Source organism: Zootoca vivipara, chromosome 2 (assembly GCF_965207765.1).
Source record: "Zootoca vivipara chromosome 2, rZooViv2.hap1.1, whole genome shotgun sequence".
Classification (NCBI taxonomy): domain Eukaryota; kingdom Metazoa; phylum Chordata; class Lepidosauria; order Squamata; family Lacertidae; genus Zootoca; species Zootoca vivipara.
Window position 1 is genome coordinate 10749651 of NC_142584.1, and position 15375 is coordinate 10765025.

A 15375-nucleotide genomic window follows, 5' to 3' on the forward strand; every position below is an offset into this window, starting at 1 on the left:
AAGCCTGGTTTTATCCATCTGCAACAATAGCGTGGCAGAGCATTTTGACACCCTCCAAGCCTTTTCTGGTCCACACAGATGCCCTAAGTTTTTTATTCTCCTAACTTCAAAGTGTCCTTGAGTCTCTGGCGATGCTTCTGGAATTTGATATTTGTGAAGTCTGTTAAGGAACTGATCTGATTCGCATCCCCCTGGCTTAAAGTGCAGATCAAAACTGAGTTATGCCCTGGATTTGGCACTTCCAAATTCCAAAAATTTCCAATGCAGCTTTTGGCCAAAATAAAAAAAGTTTCAAAATACGGTTTGTTTTGTTGTTTTTTTGAGAGAAAATGCATTTGGAGGTGGTGGGAATTAAAAATTGAACTTTGTTGTGGAAATGGAGATGGGTGAACACCAATGAAATTGTCATGGACTGGAAACAGTCCAATTTATCCACTCCTATTCCAGGGCATCTTCTCACATTCTAACAAAAAATAATACACAAGCATTCAACTGAAGTGGAAGTACAGAACAGGCAAGGCACATGTATTTCACTGCCAATCTACACCATCAAAATGCATGTGGTACAGCCTTGCTAGGGCTACACCACTTCAAAGTGCATGTGCGAAAATCACAATATTGAATGTTCTCCCATGTAACACCACCACCAAAATACCCCTGGCTGTGGAAAGCCATGTGAGGAAGGAGGGTTCAACCCCTAGCCTTCTCTTGACATATAATAATATAATCAGGGGCGTACGAAATGGGGGTTGGAGGGGGTGGTCTGCCCCGGGTGCCACTAGTGTGTGTGTGACAAGATGGCCCCTGCCTCCCTCCAGCTGTAGAGTGGCCGTCCATATGGGCATCTGTACAGGCTGCCTCTTGCATGGCGACTGTACAGGCTACCGCACATGCGCACTACATACGGGATGCCGCACATGCACAGTCCTTATGGGATGACGTGCATGCACACTCCATATGGAGTGCATGCGCACTCGGGACATCACACATGTGCGCTCTGTACGGACGTCACACATGCGCTCTCCATATGGACGTCACGCATGTGCCACCGGGCGGTTCACCCCGCACCTTGGCGTCCCGTTCTGGGTGCCGAAGAGGGTTCCTTCGCCACTGAATATATTAGTAATAATTTATTATTTGTACCCCGCCCATCTGGCTGAGTTTCCCCAGCCACTCTGGGTGGCTCCCAATCGAGTGTTTAAAACAATACAGCATTAAATATTAAAAACATCCCTAAACAGGGCTGCCTTCAGATGTCTTTTAAAAATAGGATAGCTGCTTATTTCCTTGACATCTGATGGGAGGGCGTTCCACAGGGCGGACGCCACTACCGAGAAGGCCCTCTGTCTGGTTCCCTGTAACCTCACTCCTCCCAGTGAGGGAACCGCCAGAAGGCCCTCGGCGCTGGACCTCAGTGTCTGGGCTGAATGATGGGGGTGGAGACGCTCCTTCAGATATACAGGACTGAGGCCATTTAGGGCTTTAAAGGTCAGCACCAACACTTCCAATAGTGTTCGGAAACGTACTGGGGGCCAATACAGATCTCTCAGGACCGGTGTTATATAGTCCCGGCGGCCACTCCCAGACACCAGTCTAGCTGCCGCATTCTGGATAAATTGCAGTTTCTGGGTCACCTTCAAAGGTAATCCCACGTAGAGTGCATTGCAGTAGTCCAAGTGGGATATAACTAGAGTGTTTACCACTCTGGCGAGACAGTGCGCAGGCAGATAGGGTCGCAGCCTGCATACCAGATGGAGCTGGTAGACAGCCGCCCTGGACACAGAATCAACCTGCGCCTCCATTGACAGCTGTGAGTCCAAAATGACTAGTTTTCTACATGCAGGTTATGTGTTCCAAGGAGGGAGAATTCTAAGTTGTAATTTCCCACCACCATTCTAACCGTACGTTTAAAGCACATCACTTTCCCCAAGCAAACTACATTTCTCAGGATTCTTGGGAGCAGGGGTGCAATGCACTTTATACAATTCCAGGAGGGTTCTACTGCTTCCTTCCTCTGAATATGGAAACTGCTTCTATTCTAACCATTTGTATTTGAGAGGACACCCTTGAGAGAAGAAGGAAAGTCTGTTGTGTAGGAGTCAAAAAATAAACAGGAGGAGACTGTTCTAGCACCACTGCCATGTAACCTAACCTACATCTTTTGTACAGTTTCTTCATGCCGCTGGAATGTTGTAAAGTAAATGGAGCCATTGTCTAAATAAGAACACTCACAATTTCCTTCCTCCCTATATGGGACTTACGGTTTAAAACCTGGAGGATTATTTTGGGACTCTATAGCTCTAATTCTTGCTACCAGGATCTAAGTGCTAATGTGTTAATTAGTACCCAAACCCACTTTCCCTTATCCGTATTTTTATTAACCTAGATTTTCAAGATAGCCTACAAAAGAGGTACCAGAAAACAAATATAAAACAGATCAAAAACATCAGAAACAAAAGCAATTATCATAGTAACAGTATAAATACAAAAGGCAGTAGATATAAAATCAATTAAAATCCTGGGCAATCTTTTTTTTTTTGAAAGTCTAAAACGTGCCTCTCTAGACAGCCCAGTCTCGTTGCGGCTTATAAATAACAGTAATTATTATTATGTCTGGCACCAGAGGTCGTTCTCTAAATATCTCTGCCTCTCTGTAGGCTTTTCTCAAATCCCACCTAAAGTTTCTCCTAATCACATCACAGCATGGGGAATAGGGGTGCCACAAACTCCTTGGTCAGGCACTGAACTGGATTGAGCAAATTGATTTTTCCACCACACATACATAGAAAATAGAAAATAGCTCAGTTTATGCTAAGCCCATAGCCAAGCCCAATCAGACCCCATTGTGCCTCTCATGAACTCACCAGAGAACTCAACAAGTTCTAATCCTTCCCTCAAATGCTCCACAGTGTCCCTTCAATTCCCTCCCTCCCTCCTCCCTAATTACCTGCTCCCATTCCACCCAAATCCCTACCCCAGTGGTGTCCAAACTTTTTTCAAAGAGGGCCAAATTTTATGAAGGGCCTTGGGGGCCGACCAAAGGGCCGACCAAAGTTGGTGACCTTTTTTTAGGGCTGAAGTGGTTGAGCTTATTTAAAAATTATTTTACCCCAGAGTTGTTGAGCTTTAGGATTGAAGTTGGGATGCGGGTTGCGCTGTGGGTTAAACCACTGAGCCTAGGGCTTGCCGATCAGAAGGTCGGCAGTTCGAATCCCCGCGACGGGGTGAGCTCCCGTTGCTCGGTCCCAACCAACCTAGCAGTTTGAAAGCACATCAAAGTGCAAGTAGATAAATAGGTACCACTCTGGCAGGAAGGTAAAAGGCATTTCCGTGTGCTGCTCTGGTTGGCCACATGACCTGGAAGCTGTACGCTGGCTCTCTCGGCCAATAACGTGAGATGAGCGCCGCAACCCCAGAGTCGGTCACGACTTGACCTAATGGTCAGGGGTCCCTTTACCGTTACCTAGTTGGGCTTTTCTTAGGGTTGGAGTTGTTGAGCTTCTTTTAGGATTTAAGTTGTTGAGGTTTTTTTTAGGATTTTACCCCAGGAAATAAACTGCCACAGGGGCCGAATTAAACGGACTTTGGACAAGCCTGCCCTACCCTGTTCCTCCACCAGCTTATTTTGCTTGTTTCTCTGTTTACTGCAGATGGAGCAAGGATCGACTCTGTTTCCCACCCTTTCTCAGTACAGGAGCATTGGGAAATGTATTTCATAGCAGGGCAGGTGCTGGGAGTGCTAGAAAATATATATAAATGCAGAGGGGTAGGAGGCAGGATGGCCTCCCCAATCCCAGCTCTGTTTTAAACAGTATTGGATGCAAGCTAGGGCTGCCATATGTGCGAAAATCGTGCCCTCCCTTAAAGGGGGCACATGTTGCGGTGCGACCTGGCAACCAAACCCTCTGTTGTGGGTGGGTACAATTGGATAGCCACAACACCCTTTTTTTAGGTCCCTTGATGCTGGGTTGAATAAGACCAATGGGACGCTAGCTAAATGGATCAAGGGACCTATATATGCCCATGCACGTGATTCAGAGCCTCCTCTTTTGGTCAGTGCATCGGAACACCGCCCAGCTCTCCCTACTTTTAGGGCTTGTGCGCTTGACCTTGCTATGCTGTCATGTGTCGTTTGTCGTTGGGACAGGGGCACGGCAGGAATTTTCCCCACTTCGCTGATTTACTGGTGCCACTTGCCGCGTAGCAAATCGCCACAACTTGTAAGGTTGCAGATAGGCTCTGGTTCAGGTGATAGGGATGAGGGAACGCTCTCGCCATCCCTATGTGAAGGGTATTCCGTTAAAGGAATCCAGGGACTCAATGGTTTGGTCAACCCTGTGATGGGGGTTGTGCTTGTGCCTGAATCCAGGGGGACATCTGGGTGGTGGACATAGCATGTCCCCGGCTTTCTGCCATTCCAGGTGTTCACCCTTGGCTGACCTACGATCATAGCTGCCAAGTTATCCCTTTTTAAAGGGATTTTCCCTTATGCTGAATAGGCTTCCTCGCGAGAAAAGGGAAAACTTGCAGCTATGCCTACGATGGAGCTCTGGGTCAGAGCTACCTGCAACGGTGCAGGGATCTAGTCGAACCAGAGCCTATGCAACCACTCACTTTTTGTAATCAATAAAGTTGTGGCCTAAATTCTGCCAAAAACCAAACCAAAATTTGAGTCTTGTCTGAATTTATTTATAGGGGGAGGTTTAAAGGTCTAAACACGCAGTTTCCCAGACATAGCTGGGATTCGTCTGTCGAAAATAGTGTCTGGGCAGAATTCCCCACAATTGGTTAAAACATCTGGGGAAACCCGTGTGTATGGCAACTCATGTCGAAATTGCTGGTTTTTTGTGTGTGAATTTCCTAAAAAGAAAAAGCTCAAAAAATATATATGGCAACCCTAATGCAAGCATCATAAACCACCATGATTTGTATTTTTGAGATGTGCTGGTTTTGACCTTTACAGCTCAGGACCACAGTGCCCCAAGGACCATCCCTCCCCATTTGAATGAGCCCAGACCTTGCAATCTCCACCAGAGGCCTTTGTCTATGATGTGCCCCACCTGAAGGAGTTGCAGAGGGTGGCCACATGAGATTGGGCCCGCTGTCTATGCATTGCTAGCCCCAGGGAAGAACACCTGGTACCATCCTTGTAAGTCTTCAGCCGCCAGACTAATAACTTTTTTGTTCCCTTAGGCCTTTGGTAATTAAGTTGCTTCCTATGGTGTTTCTCATATTTCAGTGGGGCAGGTGGATAGAAGGGCACAACTCTTATAACATACCCCTCAACTGTCTCGATGAAATTGAGACATCCCGTTTTGGGGGGCCTATACTCTTGTCTCCCAGTATGTTTCCGAGCACAATTCAAAGTGTTGGTGCTGACCTTTAAAGCCCTAAACAACCTTGGCCCAGGATACCTGAAGGAGCGTCTCCACCCCCATCATTCAGCCCGGATACTGAGGTCCAGCTCTGAGGGCCTTCTGGCGGTTCCCTCGCTGCGAGAAGTGAGGTTACAGGAAACCAGGCAGAGGGCCTTCTCGGTGGTGGCACCCTCCCATCAGATGTCAAAGAAATAAACAACTATCTGACATCTGAAGGCAGCCCTGTTTAGGGAAGTTTTTAATGTTTGATGTTTTATTGCATTTTAAATATTTTGTTGGAAGCCACCCAGAATGGCTGGGGAAACCCAGCCAGATGGACAGGGTATAAATACCATAATAAATTATTATTATTATTATTATTATTATTATTATTATTATTATTATGTGAGAGTTTGGTGTCCAAAAACATGAGAGATTGCGGCCCCCAAAAGACACACGTGTTTTTGGGTGCTGTGCTATCATGCAGGTCATGTGACTCACATGGGAGCAGGAAGACGGGTATCCTGGTTTCCTGCTGCAACACATTGAAGGGTAAGTTATATCCTTCAATTCCTCCCTCAACACACATCTTTTCTGAATAGCCGTCAGCACAACCCCCTAGTCCCTATGACCTAATGTAACTAAAAACTTATCCACACTTACCTTTTGCCACGCAATCTTTTCCAGGTGCAGGTTTGTATTTAAAAGCTCCGTGTCTGAGTGTGGGGTTTTCTTGCCCCAGAGATTTCCCTATGAAAACCCACTCTTTAGTGCTCAATTGGAACAAGCATCAATTTGAATTTTCAGTGGGTTGGTGTTTGCTGTGGTTGAGCTTGATTTGCTTGATTGAACCTTGCAGAGCCCTAGCACCAGGCAGTGAGGCATGGAAGGGGAAGAGGAGGAGATTATTCAGGCAGATAAATTCTCCCATATCCTCCCTCCAACATGCATCCTTTTGAACTGAAGCTGTCAGGAGTAAGTGTGTTGTTCAATACTTGGAGCAGGTCTGGGTTGGGTTGGATTATGCATGGAGTGATCTGGTCCAAATCAGGGGGTGAGACTTGAACCCTGGTCTGCCAAGTTCTAACCACTGCACCACACTGGCTGGTATATACAGTGGTACCTCACAAGACGAATGCCCTGCAAGATGAATTTTTCGCAAGACGAATGCGTTTTGCGATCTGATGGTGATCTGATGGTGACTCGCAAGACGAATTTGTTTTGCGAAAGATTCGTCTTGCGAATCGCAGTTTCCCATAGGAATGCATTGAAATTTAATTAATGCATTCCTATGGGAAAGTGCAATTCGCAAGACGAATTTTTCGCCAAACGAATTGACTCGTGGAACGAATTAAATTCGTCTTGCGAGGCACCACTGTAATAGGTTAATTATAATCTTTTGGCACAAAGAATTGCCAAAGAACAGGATGTTGCAGTAGATGGGCATTGGCCCGATCCAGCAGGTTCTTCTTTTGTTTGCACGTTCAAACATTTGCTAAATAGGCCTCCTGGATTGCAGTCTCAAGCTTGAGCCTGTTGTTTTCTCTGTGTGAATTACCTTTGGATTTCTATTTACAAAACCACAATCAAAATTGCACCACACATCTATGCCTAGAGAATAGAGATTGCTGTTTCCCTGTGCAGAGGACCTGTTGCACAGTACTTCTTCCAAAACGGGTCAGTTATCCTTTTATACAAAGGCTGTATTGTGTGGGGAGATCGCAATAAAGAACACAGTGGGAGACAGAATGTGGATCCGGAAGGTCGCCCAGAATGAAAGCAGGCGCCCCCTTTTATTGAAAATTTTAAGAACTGTCAATGTTTAACCAGAGGTGCATCCTTCATCCAATGACAATTGGTCAAGCCCCAAAGAGGTGGTGTTCTTGCATAGGTCACATCCTGCCAACACCCCAAAAACCCACCATAAGGGAAGTCCCTGTTTCTCACGTTCACCACCACCATGCCTCTGTCACCTGCCCACTCCTCAAACATCCCCCTCCTCTCTAACTCGTGATCCTTGGGGTTTTTCCACCACTCTGCCATTTTCTCATTGTCTTTCTCCTCACCTGGGTCTGACCCTTCAGGTTTGGACTAGCCTCCCCTGTTCTAACCTGCTCTAACCGGTTCCATCAGGATCCTCCCAACTCTGGCCAGCCCAGTAGTGACCTGCTGCCCTCTAATGTCCCCCTGACCCAACTTGCGGATGCGTGTTTGTGCATACTGACGTACAGGAAGGTTTGCCAGCACTGTACGTTGTGTTTGACAGCTGAGGGTTTTGATAGCTAGCTTTCTATCTGATGCGGTTTGCCAACATCAATCCAAAATCACTGCTACAGTATTGTGTTGCCTTATTGTGCACAATTCCTCTTCTTACCATGTTGTACAGCAGGGGTCAGCAAACTTTTTCAGCAGGGGGCCGGTCCGCTGTCCCTCAGACCTTTTTTGGGGGGCCAGACTATATTTGGGGGATGAACAATTTTCGCCTGCCCACAAAGAGGCCTGAAGATGCTTCACTTTACCCTGTCCCAGCTGTCGTCCCAATAGCCGCAGTTGGGCTTCTTCAGCCAGCCAGGCGCTGTCGCGGGGTAGGAGGCTGCGTTGGCTGGCCAAGATAGAAGCAGCAGCTCTGGTGGAGGAGCCATGGACAGAGGTAGGGGAACCGGGGCGTCACCGGAGCTTTTACCCACCATCTGCTGCTGCTGCTTCCCACGAGGCACTGCAGAGAAAAAGACAGAGCTGCCCGTCAGTCTGCAAGCAGCGGCTGCGGCCACCGCAACAACCCACCTGAATGCCATGGAATGAAGGAGGGAGGTAGGCAGGCAGGCAGCAACGAAGACAACATGCAAGGAAGCGGCGCAGAAAAGGGGCGCAGAGAAGGAAGGAGGGGCGGACTGAGAGAGGGGGAGGAGGAGCAAGAGGAAAATGCAGCAACATCTGGCAGCCGACGTCACATGCCCCCTTCACAGCGCCGCCCTGCTGACGTGGGCAGGCGGGTGAGCCGACTTCCTCTGTTGACGGTGCCGGCATGGGACAAGATTGTCCCGGCATGGGACAAGATTTCCTCCATCCCTGAGGAGAAAAGTGCCACCGTGTGAGGGAGAGGGAGGAAGAGGGAAAGAACGTGTGCCCTGGCGATCCACATGGCGATTCCTGGACCGTCCATGGGCCAGATCTAGAAGGCAATTGGGCCTGATCTGGCCTGCGGGCCGTAGTTTGCCGACCCATTTGTACAGGGTGCTGTGCAACAACACAAGGTGATAGTTTTGCATTTGTCAAATCTATGCTTGAGGCAGTTGAGCAACTAACAATCATTATGCTTAACCTGTAGATGGGAGGATAAGAATCACGAAATATATCTCATATGCTCCAAAATGTCACTGTGACAAACTGGGGCATGCTCCCGCACAAGTCACATGACCCACGCAAGATTGCACCTTGAGCTCACACCCCAAAGTATTTCAGGGCCACAGCGCCCCAAAACAAGATGTCTCAATTTAATTGGGGCAGTTGAGAGGTATGATATCTCGTTCTTTCTTTTTGCAGGTAGGCAGGATTAATTTATCCTGAGTGGGGGGGGGAGGGACCTCAGGGTAGCTGCTTCTATTATGCAAATGGTGTTTTTGAAATGCTTGCAATAACAGGGATTCCACAACTTCCATAAGAAAAATACCCCACTGCTTTGAGCTGCACAAGTTTCTTCTGTCTTCGACATTTAACCTGAGCAAAGCAAAGCCTGAATGTAGAATTGGACAGACGTGCACATAGGTTCCTGCAATGTGTTCTTGGTCTTCCGACGGTCCGTGAGTTTGTAAGATCATTTTCAGAGCGGGGATGATTTCTGAGCAAATGACAAGTGAGCGGAAGGAGTGAGTGGATTGGCATGAGTACCCAAGAGGGCTTTGAGACTGCGAGGCAGCCGGTTTTTAACTTTCCTCTCTGCTTTTGTCCCTTTGACACTTGCAATAAAAATGGAGCATCCTCTTTCCTCCCCCCCCTGCCCTCCCCATCTCTGCTGTTTATTTCCATCTGTCAGTCAGCCAATCAATCACTCCCACTCTGTTCCTTGGAAACATATGCATCAACTTGCATAACCCGGTGGTGTTAAATAATTAAGCTGTAGCACATAGTAAAAGTTTTTTTAAAAAAAGATGCAAGATGCATCTTACAGCTGGAGGATAAGATCATTTGGCAACATTGGAGGAGATCAAATATCTGGCATGAGCAGAGGGAGGCTCAGGATGGGCTGATATCCATTGCGATGGCTAAAGCCTCTTTGGAATAGTCATTTCTCAATCGTCCTCGATGGCTTCTTCCTATAAAAGGTCAGCATTAAAGAGCTCTCTGGGCCCCCCTCCTGTTTTCTTGTGAAAGCACTTCGGATGTGAAGAAATTGTCATTCATATCTTAGTTTCTTTTTTAAAAAAAGGAATAAAATAATACTATAGTAATCTGACACTGTTGGCCCATCCATCTATCCATTCCTATTCAGGTGATGAAAGAATGTGTGAATAAAATGTGTGGCGCCACATTTGCTCCCATCCCTCCCAGCTCCTTTGCTGGGAGCATACTCTAGTTATCTCCCGCTTGGGCTACTGCAATGCGCTCTACGTGGGGCTACCTTTGAAGGTGACCCAGAAACTACAATTAATCCAGAATGCGGCAGCTAGACTGGTGACTGGGAGCGGCCGCCGAGCCTATATAACACCAGTCCTGAAAGACCTGCATTGGCTTCAAGTACATTTCCGAGCACAATTCAAAGTGTTGGTACTGACCTTTAAAGCCCTAAACCAGGCACCCCCAAACTCCGGCCCTCCAGATGTTTTGGACTACAATTCCCATCTTCCCCGACCACTGGTCCTGTTAGCTAGCGATCATGGGAGTTGTAGGCCAAAACATCTGGAGGGCCACAGTTTGGGGATGCCTGCCCTAAACGGCCTCAGCCCAGTATACCTGAAGGAGCATCTCCACCCCCTTCGTTCAACCTGGACACTGAGGTCCAGCTCCAAGGGCCTTCTGGCGGTTCCCTCACTGCAAGAAGTGAGGTTACAGGGAACCAGGCAGAGGGCCTTTTCGGTAATAGCGCCTGCCATGTGGAACGCCCTCCCATCAGATGTCAAGGAAATATAAACAACTATCTGACTTTTAGAAGACATCTGAAGGCAGCTGTTTAGGGAAGTTTTTAATGTTTGATTTGTTTCTTGTGTTTTGAATATCCTGCTGGAAACCGCCCAGAGTAGCTGGGGAGGCCTGGCCAGATGGACAGGGTATAAGTAATAATAATAATAATAATAATAATAATAATAATAATAATAATAATGCTGCAGTGGTACCTCGGGTTACAAACGCTTCAGGTTACAAATGCTTCAGGTTACAAACTCCGCTAACCCAGAAATAGTACCTCAGGTTAAGAACTTTGCTTCAGGATGAGAACAGAAATCGTGCTCCGGTGGTGCGGCGGCAGCAGGAGGCCCCATTAGCTCAAGTGGTGCTTCAGGTTAAGAACAGTTTCAGGTTAAGAATGGACCTCCAGAACGAATTAAGTTCTTAACCACTGTAATTTCCTACTCATCTGCAAAGCACTGAGGGAGAGTCAAAGAATGTTCACCTGAGAGCGCTTAGAATCCTTCCCACATGTGAGAACTGTGCTCAGGATTCCTGACTGCAGGGAGGACTCTTAAGAATTTGCACAAACAATTCCCCTTCAGACCTTCTGCCTTAATGTGCAAAGATTGGAGGTGGAGTCTGCAGGGATGAACACCTGAAGAGGGCCTCTATCCCTCCATCCATGTACTTCTTTTTTTGTATGTGTAGCCCAGGCATCCCCAAACTCGGCCCTCCAGATGTTTTGGGACTACAACTCCCATCATCCCTAGCTAACAGGACCAGTGGTCAGAGATGATGGGAGTTGTAGTCCCAAAACATCTGGAGGGCCGAGTTTGGGGATGCCTGGTATAGCCCACCTTTAGCTAATACTTATTTATTGCATTTATATCTCACCTTTTTCTCCAAGGAGCGCAAAGTGGCGCACATGGTTCTTCCCCCTTCTTCATGGAATCCCCACAACAGCCCTATGAGGTAGGTTAGGCTGAGAGGCAGAGACTGGCCCAAGGTCACCCCCTGAGCTTCATGGTCAACTGGAAGGTTCAGCACGTCCTGTTTCACTGCTCTGTCGCTGCTGCTGCTGCCGCCTGTGCCACCCCCACCATCTCTCTCTGTGGCGGAGAAGTGATGCCAGGCAAGATCAAGCTTAAATCTCATGTGCTCTGCAGTATCTTGTGCGATTTCGGCAAGATCGTGCCGGAATCGGCATGGATGCCAGCACCCTTTCCCCACCAGTGGGGATTTGAACCCTGGTCTTCCAACTCCTAAGGGACCCAGGTGGCGCTGTGGTTGAACCACTGAGCCTAGGGCTTGCTGATCAGAAGGTCGGCGGTTCGAATCCCTGTGACGGGGTGAGCTCCCGTTGCTTGGTCCCAGCTCCTGCCAACCTAGCAGTTCGAAAGCACGTCAAAAATGCAAGTAGATAAATAGAAACCGCTACAGCGGGAAGGTAAACGGTGTCTCCGTGTGCTGCTCTGGTTTGCCAGAAGCGGCTTTGTCATGCTGGCCACATGACCTGGAAGCTGTACGCCGGCTCCCTCGGCCAATAATGCGAAATGAGCGCGCAACCCCAGTGTCGGTCACGACTGGACCTAATGGTCAGGGGTCCCTTTACCTTTACCTTCCAGCTCCTAGTCAGACACTCCCACCACTACACCATAGTGGCTCTCTTTTCCAAGGCAGAAAATGGAAAGGCAGGTAACAGAAGTGTAGAATACAGACAGGTCAAAGAAACAGCAGCAACCTCAGAAAGTGCTTCTCTGCTTCTTCTTCTTCTGCAGCTTTCATCAGCTGCCGATGGAGGGCCCAGTGGCAGCTGGTCGAATGGACTAATAAGGGCATAATGCATTTTGTGTGCCAGCCCAGCACTGGGAACTGAAATTGATATGTAGAACAATAAAGGGCTATAACAACCTGTCAGGGACCTGTTTCCACAGCTCCACACTTAATAACTGAAATAAAACAATGTTATTAGGTACTTGGTTACATTAAGCATCTTGATGCCATGCTCATTTTTTCTCCACTGATGTGGTGACTGGCTGGGTTTGCCCTACCTTGGTCAGGTTAAAAAAGGGCAACCCAGGTGGTCAGGTATGAGATGATCTACATAACATCTGATAGTCTTGAGCAAACTTTTTGGAAAAGCAGGAGGTACGAGAAGGGGTGGATCTTGTTTGTTATTCATTCATTCATTCCGCAGATGCTTTTATGTTCTCATGATTTTGTCCTGACAACAGCCCTGCAAGGTTGGCCAATACTGTATTACTATTTCCCTACCACAGTTAGGAAGTGAAAGCTTTGGCCTTCCAGATGTTGCTGATCTACAAATTCCACCATCCCTGGGCCTTTGAAGCAACATCTGCAAGGCTAAGGGTTCTCTACACCAGGCATCCCCAAACTTTGCCCCCCCAGATTTTTGGACTACAATTCCCATCATCCCTGACCACTGGTCCTGTTAGCTAGGGATCATGGGAGTTGTAGGCCAAAACATCTGGAGGGCCGCAGTTTGGGGATGCCTGCTCTACACCCCATTTAAGTATTAGTGGCTTGCCCAAAGCCTCCTTTGTTCACTAGAGGACCTTTTCCTGCCTTCCTCCCTGGACCCCGTTTTTCAAACTTAAGGGCATGGCATGCATTATCATTCACAGCCTTAGTTTACATGTAGCTTAACATAGGTCAATTTATTTTGAAATCACTTTTTTATGGCTCTATTGAACTATTTGCCACATTATTTATACGTTAATGTGATGGATCCCTCCGGATATCCCACCGTCTAATAAATAATGTGACAAATCATTAAGCAAGGTGATAAAAATCAAGCCATTTAAAAATACATCAACCTGTGTTGCCTTCATGTAAAATGAACTCCAGGGGCCTATCACAAAGATGTACACATTCAGAACTTGGCAAAACTTGGCTCATTGAGTAAAACAGACCAGAGAAGCGGATGGCATGAACTATGGGAAGGGGTTTTTTTTGTGTTAAAAAACCACAATCACATAAGGGCCGAATCCCATAGCCCTGAGGTTGGAGAACATGGTTTCCTAGTGCTGGCAAAGGGTTCATACTGTGGGGAAAGAAGCACACAGGCATGTCGTCTAGCCAATCTGGAGATCTCTTATGTAATTAATGAAGGTTCTTCCATCTCTATTTTTGTTGCTGCAGCTGTGGCATTCTGCCCCTGCTCCCAATATTAAGAAAGCTGTTTGTCTGGGGATGGAAGGGAAGGGGAAGCTGATATCTTCACCAGATGGTGGGAAAGGTAAAGGTAAAGGACCCTTGGATGATTAAGTCCAGTCAATGGCGACTATGGAGTTGCGGCGCTCATCCCGCTTTCAGGCCGAGGGAGCTGATGTTTGTCCACAAACAGCTTTCCGGGTCATGTGGCCAGCAGGACTAAACCGCTTCTGGTGCGATGGAAACCAGAACACATGGAAATGCCGTTTACCTTCCCACCACAGTGGTACCTATTTATCTACTTGCACTGGCATGCTTTCGAACTGCTTTTTTTAAAGTTTCTTTTTATTATTATTATTAACATATAAAACACATACATTTACATTTACACAAAACACATAAACAACACACTACCTTATATTCATAGCATAAAACATACCAACATTACTCGATATAATACTTGTACTATTAACTTGTACATATTAACGTACCTAAAACACACCTACCCCACACGGACACCCACCAAGTGACTTGACTTCCAGCTGTTCTTGTTACACTACTTTATTTTTCCAACTATGTTCTATTTTCTATCTTGACTTCACTCTCCTTTAATTCTAATCATTTTCTGGACTCACTCAATATCTGTCAGAAATTCTACTTTTTCCACATAAATTTTGATGTATTCCTTAAAGATAGCCCACTCCTTTTTGTACCATATCTCCTCTTATCCTCCCTGTTAGTTTGGCAATATGGAAGTATTCCAATATTTTAGATAGCCAATCTGTTTTAGTTTCGATGATGCTGCTTTTTTGGCAATCAATAACCTTGCTGCCGTAGGCGCATACATAAATATTGGTTTATTTATACCAATATTGGCGTGCTTTCGAACTGCTAGTTTGGCAGGAGCTGGGACAGAGCATCGGGAGCTCACCCCGTTGTGCGGATTCGAACCACCAACCTTCTGACTTTTCTCTGCTGCTTGCAATGTTCATTGAAAAGGAACTAGTTCAAGTTCATCCCTTACCAAAACAAACTATGAGTTCACGTTCATGCCAATGAACATTTTAGTTCATAAAAAGTCGATCCCTTCAATAAAAAGCGAAAAACCAGTATTCAGAATGGTACAATCTGCTGTGTCAAAGTATAGGATTTAAAAGTAAACAAGGGGCCACACACAAGTAATAAGATGTCTGACAGACTGTCAACAAGTGAAACTTTCCCCATACGTTCGCTCGGATTGCGAACGTGATCCATGCGGAGAGCACGTCCTCAACCCGCAATGTTCTCAACCCGCGCCTGTGCATGCGCGGGTCACGATTCGTTGCTTCTGCACATGTGCAAAGCGCAATTTAGCACTTCTGCACATACACGTGCGCCGAAACCTGGAAGTAACCCGTTCCGGTACTTCCGGGTTTGGCACGGAGCGCAACCCGAAAAGACACAACCTGAAGTGGCTGTAATCCAAGGTATGACTGTAGTTGTGTTTCCATACTATAAAAGGCTTCACCTGCTCAAATTGTGCCAGCCAGGCATCATCCATCATCCTGTGGCCCTTTGGCTGTTGTTGGACTACAGCTCCCATCATCCCTGACCATTGGCCAGTCTGGTTGGGGCTGATAGGAGTTGGAGTCCAATACCTTGAGGACCACAGGTCCCCCGCTCCTAATGGTTTTTAAATGAGCTCTGTAAACTCTTTGTTCCAAACTACTTTCAAGTTGTCTTTACGCTGGTGATTTACTGC